A 14,587-nucleotide genomic window follows, 5' to 3' on the forward strand; every position below is an offset into this window, starting at 1 on the left:
GGCAACTCTGAGCAGAGGGCCAAGAGTTTGCCTCACTAGACAGCAGCCTCCTAAGCTCCTTGCATCCTGAAGGCAGCATTGTTTCACTGATTCAGGGAGCCTTTTGTAAAAGCATTTCCACATACATTGATGCAGATATTTGAAATGTATTTTGTTGCTAATGGCATGTTCCAGCTCCAGGAGAGTAGCCTGTATGTGGAAGATCACCAGTGGGTTCAGTGAAGCTGCTTTCTTCTCGCACACACTTGTTTCCCTTTGCTCCTTGAATGGTGCCCTGCAGTGGGAACTGAGGGTCTTCTACACCCCCGATATCTCCATCCGCCCATCACTCTCGCTCTCTGTATGTTACTGAAGCTTGAAGCTGGAGATGTTCCTATATTCCATTGAGCAAGCAGGGATGGAAGAGAGGATGGAATATTCTGGTCAGTGTCCAAGTGATTTGCAGTTGATTCCCCAAGCTTGATGACTCCTAAAAGCAAGAACATTGAAAATTTTTAAAAATCTACCTTGGCTGACCTTGGGCTACATGCTTGCCTCTTTGTCTCATGCTCCACATTTGTTTATGCGTTTGTCTGCCACTAGGTCTTCGTGCAGTCTTAGAATTATGCAGTGCCTGAGATATGAATTTGTATTCAGGGCTGGCATCAAGAGAAGGAATGATTAGGCACCTGCCCAGGGCCTGCGTGCCAGCAGGGGCACCTTTGTTTGCCATTGCAACCTGTTTGTTCCCTTGCCCCTTGCTCTGGGCCAGGGAGTGCTTTGAGAAAGCAGAGCTGCAACACTCTGCTAGCTGTCGGTTCCTTGCCGGTCAAGCAAAGACGTGGTGGTGATTGTGAAAAAGAATGACAGTGGGTGGCGACAGGAGTGAGCAGACAGTCTCACTGGTGGGGGCACTGAGGGTGCCATGCCGAACCTGGAGCCAGCACTGCTGGTGTCTGTCTATCCACTGCGTATGGCTCCAGGGTGCAGGAAGCCACTGAGCTCAGCACAAGTGTAAGTGCCTCCATCATCCCTGAGCCTGCGCCAAGGATCTGGAGCTTCTAGTCGCTCCCATGAGCCTAGAGGCTGCCCACCTCTGCTCTTGAGCCCTTGGGTGGCTCCTCTGTTTGCCGGCAGTTGTATCTGCAGGGATGGTTGTGTAGCTGTGTAGCTATGGCCTTCAGGGCAAGAAGCATGTTGCCTTCTTTCTAAAAACTAGGGTAAAGAAGACGACAGAGACTTCAACGGCATGGGACATAATGCATTGGGCTTCCAGGAAAATTCTCAGTGATGATGACATGATAATGCTGAGGCTGAGTGGGACCAGAGGCAGAGTGCTGCCATGCGGGTCACCCCGTCCAGGGTGCCATCCGGTCTCCCAGCCTGCTTTGGTGTTTTCTAATACTCTCCGTCCTTCTCCTCTTCCCCTCTTGGGTTTCACCCCCCAGCCACATGCGGCCTCTGCAGATTCTGGGCCCACTGAGCAGGTCAGTCCTCATGGGGTTGCTTTAGGGGAGAAGTTGGCTGTTTGCCCACTTATGGCACAGTCCTGTGCGCATGCCTGCAATCCTCCATCCCATGGCGGGCAAGAGCAGCGCTGAAGCAAGAGACACCCCCTGATCCTTTGGCACTGCAAAGCGCTTGGAAGACCAGTTTTGGCCATCTAAATGCAGCAATTCAGAGCAGTAGAAAGAAGGCTGAGGTGCTGCCAGAACCCATCCTATCCTGGCAGCAACAGTCTCCTCCATCTCTGCCCCTGGAATGCCCCCAAAAGTCCTTCTCCAAGGCTGCTGTGATGATGGCAGAGAAGCAGCTGCTGCAGTTTTCCCTCCACCCATTGAAGGAGAGGAGAAGTATCCAAACACATGTCCCCAGCTGCGCACTCAGAGCAATTTTCCAACCTGATGCCTGGAATCCAAAAATTCCTATGGTTGTCCAGATACTGTCCAGCCACCATAACATGCACTGCTCAGGTTTTTTTCTCTCTCTGAAACTTCTTGTGCGTGGCTGCACAAGGCTCCACATTCGGAGAAGGGGTCCGCTGTTGGCCCCTCAAACAAGCTGCTTAGCCTTTACGTATTTGTCACTTTTCACACATGTATCCAAGCTGCCCCGAGGTCAGTGGAACGCCAGCAGCCCAGCTCTGTGCAAGATTACAGCCCTGCTGGTCTGGATGGCTTATTCTCCGTTTCACGTCAAATCCTCTGACTGTCAAAAGTCTTGCTGTTGCAATACATATTCAGTGAACTTCTTGGCTCCGGAGAATTTAAAGGAGGGTATATCCATGCAGCTGCCTGAGGTCAGTAACCTTCTCACTTTTAAAAAATTGAAATGACATACTCCGCCACCCCCTCCCTGCCTTGGGAGCCCAGATGACCTTACCGTGAGGAGGTCAAGATGCACGAGCGAGTGCTGAACCCAGGGATGCAGGTGATGCTGCCATCACCCATAGCGGCAAGTGGGGAAGGAAATGTCCTGTGAGGCAGAACAAGGACCACTGGAAGACAGGGCTGCGAAGTGTGATGGGCGCCAGGGAAGGACCCGTCCATCTGTTTCCAGTGTGCGCCAGTTTCACACATGCTCACTCACAGGCCAGTTCTACCTAGTTTCTGGATTAATCTGCATTTTGAAACAAATCTAAAATCCATATTTAAATGTTTTAAATGCACCACTTTGAATACATTTTTACAGAATGCACATATTGAAATATATTTTCTCTTCAAGTATGCATGTTCAAGTATGCCTTATCCAAAAATTATGCATTTTGGCATGTTTTCTCAGGCAAGGACCACAACTGCAACTTTCATAAGAGCTGTGCAGTGATCCGCACATTAGTCCAAGCTGTGCAATTCACTTTGGTTTGATTTGCTATGCAGGTTGAATGAAATCCTCTGCCACCTCTAATTAGCATACTTTTCTCTCACAAAACAATGCGCAGGAATATGGAGCAGAAATGCACCCATAGGGGAAGCATATGTGATTCCCTTCTGTACCTCCACTTCATTTAGATCAGGGGTGAGGAACCTCCATCCTGGAGGCCTCATGCAGCCCCCAGAGGCCTGGGCGCCCTCTATAGGCCTCTCCCCAAGCCCCATTCCCAAGTCTCACAGAGTCTTGGGAAGCAGGTAGAGAGGAACCTTCTTGTTAGTTCCAGTCACAGGTGGGGGATAAGAAGAGGCTTCTCATGTACCTTGTCCCCCACCATTGGCGGGTGATTCTAATTCGGAAGAGGGCAAGCCCAGATCAAAGATCAGGTGGATGATCACTGCTTTTAGGCCTTCCCCAGTGGGGTCTTCCACCAGGCATTCCAGTTGGAGATGAAATGGCATTCAGAGAAGGGTGGGTACCCCTCCCCTCAAAAACAGTTCCCCCTCCTGATCGCTTGGAACCAATCAGATGTATCAGCACCATCACAACATTGGTGCAAATGGCAGCCCCAAAAACCAGAGTCTTGTAGGACAGTGGTTATCTAGGCACTAGGAATGTCTTGGTGCATAAACAAGAACCACTGGGCTTTTTTTAGTTGGTGTGTTCATTAATTTTCAGCTTTTCCTGTAATTCTCTAGAATTAGTCTGGTGAACCGGTTGCGGAGTATAACCATCAATCCAGTCACCACAAATGCCTTCCTTGTCATTTCTCCTGAATTCTGCAAATGCTCCGTCAGCCACAAAGAAGGCAGGAGCACTCCGAGGTGAGCTTGACCTACATTTTGCGGAGGACTCCTGGGGGTTCTTATTCTGCTTTCATGGGTCAGACAGGAAATTCCAGTTGACAGCTTCAGACAGCTCTAAAATGCACTGGTGTCCTTATTTATTAAATATGAAAAGTGCCATTACACTCCTCATGTATTATGTTGCTTGATGTGAAGTGAAATTTATAATGAATCATTTAAATAGCATTTCAACTAGGCAAATTTACAAAGTGCTTTTAAAGAACTCTTTCATTCATGCTCACAGCAACCCTGTGAGGTCGGCTACCTCCAGCCCCATCTTTAGCTGCTTTAAAGAGAATGTAACCCAGCCTAGAGGACCTTTTAGGCAGTCCCAGTCTAGCCATGTGGCCATGATGTTCACTATTTATTTTATTTATTTATTATTTATTTAGAAAATTTCTATGCTGCCCCATTCGCCGAAGCCTTAGGGTGGCTCACAAACATAAATAACTTCGATAAAATAATATAAATTAACAGTATAATTTATTTATACCTATTTGTGCTCAGGAAGACTGGGTTTCCATCCCAGACAGTTCCATTAGTGACGAGCACTTGTCTTCAGACTTTTCAGACTCAGGGTCCACTTTTAACTAGAATACGACTCCCAAGTTCCCCTTTAATGTCTTCAGTTATACTTCAGGATGTCATTCCAATGTTCCTTTCCCGTGCTGGAGGCGAACGGTTAGCCTAGAATATACATAAGGGTTTAGCCAGGGATCTGTGACCCCCATGCATGTTGTGGGGCTCCAAATTCCATCAGACCCTGCCAGCATGGCAGGAATGATGGGATGTGTGATCCAACAACAACTGGAACAGAGGCTCACTCCTGGTTTGAGCCTTCAGTCTTTCATCTATTTTAAGTGTATTTACGGAGTATTTAGCATGAATATTTTATTTTGTATACTTCCCAAAACGAGCTGTCTGTCTTTTCCTTCCTCCCTTCTTTTTTCTTTTACATAAAGGGGTTGGCGTCTTTCGCATCCATACTTTGAACACAGGTGGTCCACAGGCCAGCACCAAACAGTGTCTGGCAATCCCAGGGGCCACCGGTCCTAGTGCCTGTTTGGGCCGCAGCACTCAGAGGCACTGCCTTAAATTTCCCATATTGCCTCTGATGTAACGCCGCTCCACGGCATTGTGGGTTGAAAGACATGGAGGGGATTCCCTTCCTTGCACTTCCTAAATGTGCTGCCTTGAAGAGGGGAGAAGCCTGGAGCGGGGATGGGGGTCAGAGACCAGTGCAGGCAACGCCCACAGGGGAAACCATTAGAGCCCAAAGCAGAGCTACCCGCATTTCTCTCAGTGGGCTGCAGAGACTATCTCTCTCATTTTAAAGAATGCTGACCATTCAGCAACATCACCACGACTCTTTCTTCACTGGGGCAGCTCCGGGTGTTGGAGAGTCCTCGGGCAAGGGACCGACCTTCTCACTGCCCCTCGTGTGGCTCCTCCTCCTCCTCCTCCTCCCTGCCACCACTCGCTTGTGGGGCAGGCAGAGTGCCTGGGGCGAGGAGGCCGCTGCACCGGCTGCTCCTCCTTCAGCCACTGGCCCAGAGTGAGGGGCAGGCAGGTGAGCTGGCAGAGGGCCATGCTGAAGAGGAGCAGCCAATCCAGGGCACTCCTGCCCAGGAGGCCCAGCTGGGCTGCCGGCCCTCATCCTGCACGCAGGTCCTGGACAGCCCCTCCTTCCTTCCAGGAGCAGCAGACAGTCAGAAATAATGAGTGCAAAGCAAAAATGAGGGTGCAGACTGAGTGAGTGGTTATCAAGGGAGTGATTTACAAAATGCAAAATAAAAAATATCTACTTCTTTTTAAAGCATTGAGATTCTCCTAGAAGAGAAGAATATTATGAGGTGCTCTGTCTCCCCCCCACCTCCCCTCCCAGTGGCTCTAAACTACGGCCCGTGGGACAGATCTGGCCCGCCATGCCCATTCATCTGGCCCGCCCACCGCCCAGGCGCGCACTCACCGCGCAGGTGGGGAGGTGATGGCTTGCTCACTCGGAGATGGTTTTGGACTCATTGAGATATCGCTGAGTGAGTGAGCCACTGCCACTGCCCCCCACGTCCGCACACTCGCCACCCGCCTTGCATCGTGGGTGGGGAGGTGGTGGCTTGCTCGCTCAGAGACGGTCTTGGACTCGCTGGGAGATCTCTGAGCGAGCGAGTGAGCCACAGCCCCGCACGCACCCGATGCAGCCTTTCAGCTGGCCCCCTTTGAAAAAGTTTGGGGACCCCTGCTCTAAACAAATGGGAAGAGCAGAGGCTCCTGACGGGCAGTTTGGGTTCTCTTTTAATGTCATGTTCTTTTCATTCATAAACTTACGTTCCCATCCTGAATATATAGAAGCACTGCTTTGGGGTGAACCCATTTCCCCTCCAAGCTGATAGGTGCTCAGTCAGCCAAATTGGCTGTTCAAAGGAATGCTATCGCTTACACTCGTTCCCCTGCCTCAGTTGCTCTTTTGTTTTATACTTCTGGCTGATTAGCCAGAGGATTCCCTGTTTATGACTCAGTTACTCGTGCCAAGCCCTTCACTTTTTGGACGCAGTAGGCTATCACGAAGAGGATTCCACTCCAAAGCAAAGCATGTGTTTAAATGCATTACATATAGTCTGGGTCTTCCTCATCAAACTTCAAAGTTCTTGACATGCTATTATGATATCATTATCTTATTCACTTTTACTTTCCATAATATCTGACAATTCACATTAGCCTTTCAGGACATCTGAATTTCATATATAAGTATGTCTAGCATCATACTAATTCCACGTGGGAAATTGAGAAGCGGCTGTTCAGGAAATCTGTTGAAAACTGATGCAAATGTTTTGCAATCGGTGCTCATCAAAACAAAGATGCCAGCATCAAGTGGGCTTTGGAATAGCAGATGTATTGGTAGCACTTGATGCAGTGCAGGTACAGAGGGCCAGCTAATAGCTTGATTCAGGTCCATGCAGGGAATTTGCCCAGACGGCAGGGACTGGGAAGAATGAATTGCAGGGGGGCGGAAAGGAGACTAGGGACACTTTAGGGCATGGAGGTGGTCAAAGGAATAACCAGAATCCTGGCTTTCTGCCTTTATTTCCCCTCTGCAATATTCCATATTCTTCAACTCTTCCTTTTCTAACCCAACCAAATCTCTTAAAGGAACACTTCTCGCCCTTTGGGCTGCATTTGGCATTTTGATAGAATCTAATAGGTGCTCTCAAAAAAGGCTGCAGTGATGGGCAAATATTTGCCCTTTCCGAAAACATTCGCCATGTCGCTGTGGCTGGTCAACACTCCCTTCTCAGATGCCGAACTGTGAGAATAAAAGGAAAGTAGCAGCCAAAAACCTAAGTATAAGGCAGAGGTAGGGGGTCTGAGCGCCAAAGCACCATCTGGAACCCAAATAAAGATGGCGCTGTGGAGCAGCCCTTTGCTGTGCAGCAGGCCACCCTCCGAATCAAAAGAAATGCATGTTTAAACTCTGAAGAAATAAAATAAATTTATTTATTCATCTATTTATTTATTTAGACAGCTTATATGCCGCCCCCATCGCATAAGCCTCAGGGCAGCTTACAATCATTAAAATCCTGCATATAAATCCAAAAAAAAAAAAATCATAGAATAAATAAAATACATAAAATAGTGGAAACAGCCTGGTCAGTTTAAAATCAACAAATAAACTTTAACAATTAAAACAGCATTTAAATAAAAAGGTCTTGGCCTGGCGCCGAAAAACAAAAAACAACGGCGCCAGGCGGACCTCTCTGGGGAGCGCATTCCATAGATGGGGCGCCACCGCAGAGAAAGCCCTCCTCCGGGTACTCACCCTCCTAATATCCTTCACGGAGGGTTCCCGGAGAAGGGCCTCTGCTGCCGATCTCAAGGGGTGGGAAGACATATATGGGCGCAAGCGCTCCTTTAGATAACCAGGTCCCAAGCCATTCAGGGCTTTGTAGGTGATAACCAGCACCGTGAATTGGGCCCAGACTTCAATGGGGAGCCAGCGGAGCTGACAGAGGACTGGGGTTATATGAGAACAACACCCAGTCCCCATCAGCAGCCTGGCAGCTCTATTTTGCACCAATTGAAGTATCCGGACCATCTTCAAGGGCAGCCCCACATAGAGCATGTTACAGAAATCTAATCGGGAAGTGACCAATGCGTGTGTCACTGTTGCCAGGCAGTCGTTCTTCAGGTAGGGACGCAGCTGATGGATCAGCCGAAGCTGAAGGAAAGTGCTCCTCGCCACCGCTGTCACTTGAGCTTCCAACGATAGCTCTGGGTCGAGGAGCACTCCCAAGCTGCGGACCCTGTCCTTAAGAGGGAATGCAACCCCATTCCGGACTAGGTCAAAGTCCCCCATCCCAAAGCCCAGTCCACCTACCAACAGGACCTCCGTCTTGTCTGGACTGAGCTTCAGTTTATTGGCCCTCATCCAGCCCATTACCTCGGCCAGGCACCGGTTCAGTACAGCCACAGCCTCACCTGGATTGGTAGAGAAAGAGAGGTAGAGCTGGGTATCATCAGTGTACTGATGATGACGCAGCCCACACCTCCTGATGACCTCTCCCAGTGGTTTCATGTCGATGTTAAATAGCATGGGGGACAAAATGGATCCCTGCGGTACTCCATGGCATAGCTGCCATGGTGCAGAGCCACAGTCCCCCAGCACCACCTTCTGGAATCGGCCATTGAGATAGGAGCAGAACCACTGCAAAGCAGTGCCTCCAACTCCCAATCCCGCTAGCCTATCCAGAAGGATACCATGGTCGATGGTATCGAAAGCTGCTGAGAGATCCAGGAGAATCAACAGGGATGCATTCCCCGTCTTTCTCCCTGCACAGGTCATCGTACAGGGCGACCAAGGCAGATTCAGTACCATACCCGGGTCTGAAGCCAGACTGAAATGGGTCCAGATAATCAGTTTCATCCAAGAGTGCTTGGAGTTGTCCCACCACCACCCTCTCTAACACCTTGCCCAGAAACGGGATGTTGGTCACCGGTCTATATTTGGTGACCATCTCTGGATCCAGGGAAGCCTTCTTTAGAACAGGCCAGACTACCACCTCCTTTGATTAGCAGAGGCAGGGATCCTGGGGGCTCTAAGTGATTTGTAAACTTTCCAGAGAGCCCAGTGGGCTACTGGGCAGTATAGAAATGTAATAAATAAGAGATGAAGGTAAACAGATGCCTGCAGGCACTGCATTGGAGACTTCAGCTTTATAACGCTGAATGCCAGGGACTGGATCTGGGACTTTTATGCACGACAGCTGATGTTCGTCCATCGTTTTCGATGAGGACCTTGACATCTAATGGGTTGTGAGCTGTCCACGGTGTGTCCGCACGTGGCTGATAAGGCCAATATGGACACGGAGTGTTCTGCCACATGTCAGGCAGACACATGTGGGCACCACTGTTGCAACATTTGCAACTCTGGCTTTACGGAGTGCTCGCTTCTCTTGTGCTATGGTTGTCCTTCTGGCTTCAGAAGTTTGGCAGCCTTGGTGGATCAGCGTGCGTCATGTCGATCGATCTTGTGCCAGGGTCTCCCAGAAGGTGGTATCGATAACCAGGGACTTGAGAGAGGCTTTCAGCATGTCTTTATATTGCTTCTTTTGTCCCCTGTGCAATCGCTTTCCTTGAGACAGCTCACCATAGAAAAGCCGTTTGGGGATGCAGTGGTCTGGCATCCTTGCAACATGGCCTGCCCAGCGTGTCTGGGCTTTCATCAGCAGGGTGTGAACTGACAGCAGGCCTGCTCTGGAGAGCTACAATACACCTGGGAGTGGAAATGTGCCCATAGGAGCTTTCCTCCCAGGACAAACAACAACTTCACAATGAGGAGAGGTTTTTATTTGGGCTGTGGCAAGGAAGAAAAGGGTTAACATACCTGCAACATGTATGTATACACACACATGCACATGGATACATGCATACAGCAGGCAGAGACCTTGAACTAGGGGCCACCACTCTGAACTATAAGACTCATGGCTTTTAATATGCTTTTTAAAAAGCAAAGATTGAAGCAACCACAACCATAATGTTTATCATCACATCATGCTTGGCTCTAAGCGATGGACCTTTTTTCAAAGCATTCATGCTGATTTTACCCTTTGAAAAATATGTTTTATGAATGGGTTTCAACTTCACTACTTTTTCCCCTATAAGCTACCATGAGAACCCCATTTGACCTAATGGAAGCATAAATTGAGGTGGTACGGGTGGAAATACAACAATCCACCCACAGAACTTGTTTCCTTCTACAGGACCATGCATGCAGGATGCAGACTGTTGGGGGAAAGTAAATAGCAACTCAACTGTTTTCTGCTGGGTCATTAGGGCTGTTTTCCTGGAATAGGAAAGGATGCACTTATGGAAGCAGGTTTCCTTCTTGTGGGCATGGCAACCTGGTAATAACTTACAGCAAGGAAACTATGAGGCAGCTGCCAAATTTCCCATCAAGTGCTGTCCTATAACCCATTTCGCTGACCCACCCACACTATAAACAAAGAGGGATGGTCATGCCCCCACCCTGCCTAGGAAGAAACCTGATTAGACCAGCAGGCTGGCTATTAAATCGCCGTGTGTTGGATAACTGCAGGCAAAGCTTGTGGGAAAAACTTCCTGGGGAACAGAAGAGAGCAGCTGAAGGGCTGCTCCAGAGGCTGCAGTCTGATGTTTGCAGACGAGTGAGGGAGCCAGAATCAGAGATGAAAAGAGACTGGACCGAGCTGAAGCTCAGCCGCTGGTGGGCCTGGGGACCTCAATGGTTGAAAGCTAACCCTCTCTTGAGGCTGCTGGGTGGTTGTAAAGATAAAGGTCAACATTCTGGAATACTATGTGCACTATCTGTAGAACACACATAGTGGCGTGAGGGAACTGATCTCAGTGTGTTTAGGAGAGCTACCTTGTGTTTATTTATTTAAAATTCTACTTAAAATCATGACACATAAGGAAAAAGAAATGGGGAGGGAAGATGTGGAAAAATTTAGGTCTTTCAGCAGGTCTGATGGAATGGCCTCTCTCTGCTTTCCTCTTCCTGGGGAGCTGGAATGGCTATGGGTGGGGACAGCTGATGACCTTATTTTTATTCAACTCTGAGCATGACATTTAATAAATGCACAGCATCCCCTCTTCCGTGCAATAATATTTTACATCACCATTATTTATACTACCGGAATGATACATTTGACATTGCCAGTGACACATGGGGTGACTCGATCCCACGCCTGCATCACCGACATGACTTGTGACTGTTGCCTTCCTTGCGTGGTGCGGCTGTGGAGAACTAGAGACATCCACAGCAGCAGCACTGAGCACACTAAAGGACATTTGTGCCATATATTAATCCTGACTCGTTTTATGTCAATGGCAGGATGCCCCATACTGGAAGGTGGTATAGAGCAAGGCGATACCTGCCCTGTTTTCAGAATAGGAAGGAAGGTCACTGGCTGGAAAAGTAGATTCAATTGGGATCACCAGTTAATTCCCACACACAGATTTGGCAGCTAAGAGGAGTTTAATGAAATGCCCCTTCCTGGTGGATTGAAAGAAGGCAGAGAAAACTGGGCACTCCCAAGGGTACTGCAGATTAATTCCTGATGTTGCCATCGGGGGGAATCATTGGACCAAGCAGAAAGCGCTATAGACAGCAGCAAAGACAAGACCAAAGCTGGGCAAATGCCAAGAACTACAAAGGGAGGGGGTACTTGTGATTTTATAGGGTGCATAAATCTACTCTCGGCACCTCCAGTGTGTCCGACCCTTAAACTTGCAACTTGATCTTGGAAGTTACTGATTCCTCTGGAACATCCTTGCAGGTAAGCACTGCTGAAGCTTGCAGCCTTTAGCTATCTTCCTTCGCGTCTGTTGGAGTCTGTGCTTGTGTTGTGCCCAGAAAAATGAAGCACTGACCTGTGCTGTGACCTTCTAGCATAATAGCAATAATAACAATGAAGAGTGTTTCTTCTCTAATCAGCCCTGCCGGAGACTGGCCCTCCCTTGCTGGGACGAACCTGCATCCATGCAGGGAAGCCGGTGAAACTTGAACTGCCTCATCCTCTCTTCTCTGTGGTTCCTTGTCTTTGATAACCAGCAAAAGAAATTAGATGCATATGTCAAAACTTCCCCCACACCCTCTGCAACTGGCCAAATTGGACCCCCTCCAGTTTTACCAAAGAGAGAGAGAGAGAGAGAGAGAGAGAGAGAGAGGAAAAAACGGAGTGTCCTTACAGAAACATAACAGCCTCTAAAAGAAAGAAAGAAAAAACTTCTCTTCACAATTTGTTTCCTGCTCTCGTTTCAGAAGTGGGTTTTCTTTCCTTTCTGACTCGCCCCTTTTCATTCGCCTTCTAAACTTCTTCTCAGTTTCCCCATTGCCCGTCCTTCACTGATTGCCGTTCCCCCCTGTTCACCTTCCATGCCTTTCCCCAATTTTTTTGTAGTCTGTTGGCTTCCCTCTGCACTTCCAACTCTTGTGCTGAAGTTTATGTGCTTAATCTGATATGTGGCGGCTGATGAAGTAGAATTAATTGGCCCATTTTGATTCTGGAGCTCATCATTTTAATAAGAAATAGAAATAGAGGGAGTTCTCTAGCAAGTACTTGTGATTCTTTTGGTCTCACAGTATTGACTTAGTGTCTGAGCTTCAGTACTGAAGAAAACATCGTTTCTGTTTAAACTAAGGATTATATGAATGTTTCAGTCTGTCCCCTGCTAGCTTCCACCACAAACAACCATGTAATACCCTTCTCTCCCCCCCCCCCCCGACTTTCCCTTCAAGGAACCCAAGGGAGCATACAGGATCCTCCTACTTTATGCTCACAACAATCCTATGAGGTAGGTCAGGCTGAGGACTGGTGGCTCAGTTTGCACAACCCCAATGATGGCTTGTTTAAACTGCAGTGATTGCACAAACCAGGTCACTGAATAGTCCCAGCTTACCCGCTAACTTCATAGCGAAGTGGGGACTTGAATTTAAACTTCCTCAGTGCCAGTTCAACACTCTAGCCACTAGGCTATATTCTCTCTTTCTCTCCCCCCCCCCCCCCCCCCCCCCTGCATGCTGCTTCAAGGCAAAAGACTCTGGGTGTTTCTATGCCATAACTGAAACTGAGTCCCTATATCTTTATTTTTGTTCGTAATTGCAACAATATTGTAACAGTCTGTCTTCACAGAATAGTTTTTAACTGGAAGCTGCCAGTTACAACTTTGAGGAATTCCAAGTTGTAGGATTTAATTTTATTTCGTATTAGAACTAAAAATAGAGCTAACAAAAATGAAGAATGCATGTAACAGTGTCACAAGATCATGAAAGAAATGAAGGAACTTACCGATTATAATTGTTAGGATCACGGATATGCTCATGGGGTGTCTACAGTAAAACAGCCTAAAGAGAAGCTCCCGGTGTATGAACGTTTGATGTATGTTATGTAGCATATATAAGGTGCGTGAGTGTATAATTATTTGTCAGAAAAAGAACTGAAATGTGATCAGAAATTTGAAAGATGGAAATCATGACTTAGAAAAAAAAATAGGGTTCCTTGGATGCTGCTGTACTTGTCAAGCAAGTTTGTACATACTTGTAGGCTCCCAATTTTTATCACTCTGCTACTGTTTAGTTGGTTGCTTTGGAGACTTCCAATTGCAAGACTCTGCAGTACACAATTGCTTAAGAAGGTCTTTATGCAGGAATCCAGGGTCATTTGGTGCAAAGTGAGGAAGAAGCATAGCTTTAAGAATTACGACTGGTATAAAGTGGAGACATTCCTGACAGTAAAAAAGAAGGGAAAAGAACAGCAAAATAACCTGCCACAAATACTGCTAGCTCTGTGCACTCAGCTCACTTGCATGCTGGAAGTGCATGGAACAGCACTGCACCTCGCCAGAGGGAACTGCAGTGATCCCAAACATATTTGCTCAGAAGTTGTGCTCTGCTAAGTTCAAGAGGATCTACTCCTAGGTAAGCGTGAATGGTATTTAATCATATTTGTTAGAAAGGATGAACTAGGCATGTGCAAAAAATTAAATAATGATAAGAATCCCAAAATTCCCATGAAGTTAAACAGGGAAGTGTGGGACTCAATGTCTTTCTCTCCATGAGAAGGCAAAATAAAATAAATGACAGAGGTAATAATAAATATATTCCTAGGGAATGTATCAACACAATTTGTGCATACTATATGTTTTCTCTGAATGTGCGCTACACAAGCCCACATGTAAACGTGTACTGCTACTGCAGTTATAGGTTTGTGTGTCTTATGGAAGGACTTATGTATGTATGTGTACACAAGATGTGTGCCATGCATATGCCTTTATGATGTAGCTGGACAGAGGTTGTCACAAGCCTATATGGGCTGTAACATATAAGCACAATCATATGCATGTTTAGACAGGATAAAAAACCTATAGTTCTCAGCTCTTCCCAGCAAATGTGGCTTTTTTCTATCTACACATACATAACAAGGCGCCCTTACATCATTAAACTATTTACCAAACTTTGACTGAAGAAACATTCCAGTTAAGAGGACTGCAGATTTTTAAACTAATATTTCTAATGTTTAGAACACTGCAGTCGGTGACTAGCATTTCCATTTTCCTCATTTATGTACAGAATCAGCTTGTCCAAGATGACGTTTGCATGACCTAAAAGCAAAGAAACCATTCCTCTTGCTTCAGAACGTTTATATATACTATATGAAAATTCAAGCAATTTTTAGCACTTGCTTCATCTGTTGATGCTCATACAATCAGTGCATTGAGCCTCCTTAAATTGGGCACTGCTCTTTTCCTTAATGGATTCATCACAGAGCAAAGCAGCATGGTCCAAAATGGAACACTACAGGAACACCATGGTGGCTAAGCAGATGACGACGACGATGGCTGCGACACCATTCTCACTTAATTTT

At 47.2% G+C, this 14,587-nt stretch overlaps 1 protein-coding gene across 7 annotated transcripts in view; it reads left to right on the plus strand.

The window, feature by feature from the left end:
* The window catches only part of SLC8A1 (solute carrier family 8 member A1), a 324,392-nt gene that overhangs the window by 17,160 nt on the left and 292,645 nt on the right, over window positions 1-14,587 (plus strand). For 3 of the 7 annotated variants that reach the window (XM_044429651.1, XM_044429649.1, XM_044429650.1), the window contains exon 2: window positions 3,546-3,671. The exons of the other annotated variants lie outside the window; for them this stretch is intronic. The gene's annotated coding sequence lies outside the window, so the exon portion shown is untranslated. The remainder of the gene's footprint in view (window positions 1-3,545; window positions 3,672-14,587) is intronic. 7 annotated transcript variants of the gene reach the window in all.

This window comes from Varanus komodoensis, unplaced genomic scaffold (genome assembly GCF_004798865.1).
Source record: "Varanus komodoensis strain SLA01 unplaced genomic scaffold, ASM479886v1 scaffold2, whole genome shotgun sequence".
Classification (NCBI taxonomy): domain Eukaryota; kingdom Metazoa; phylum Chordata; class Lepidosauria; order Squamata; family Varanidae; genus Varanus; species Varanus komodoensis.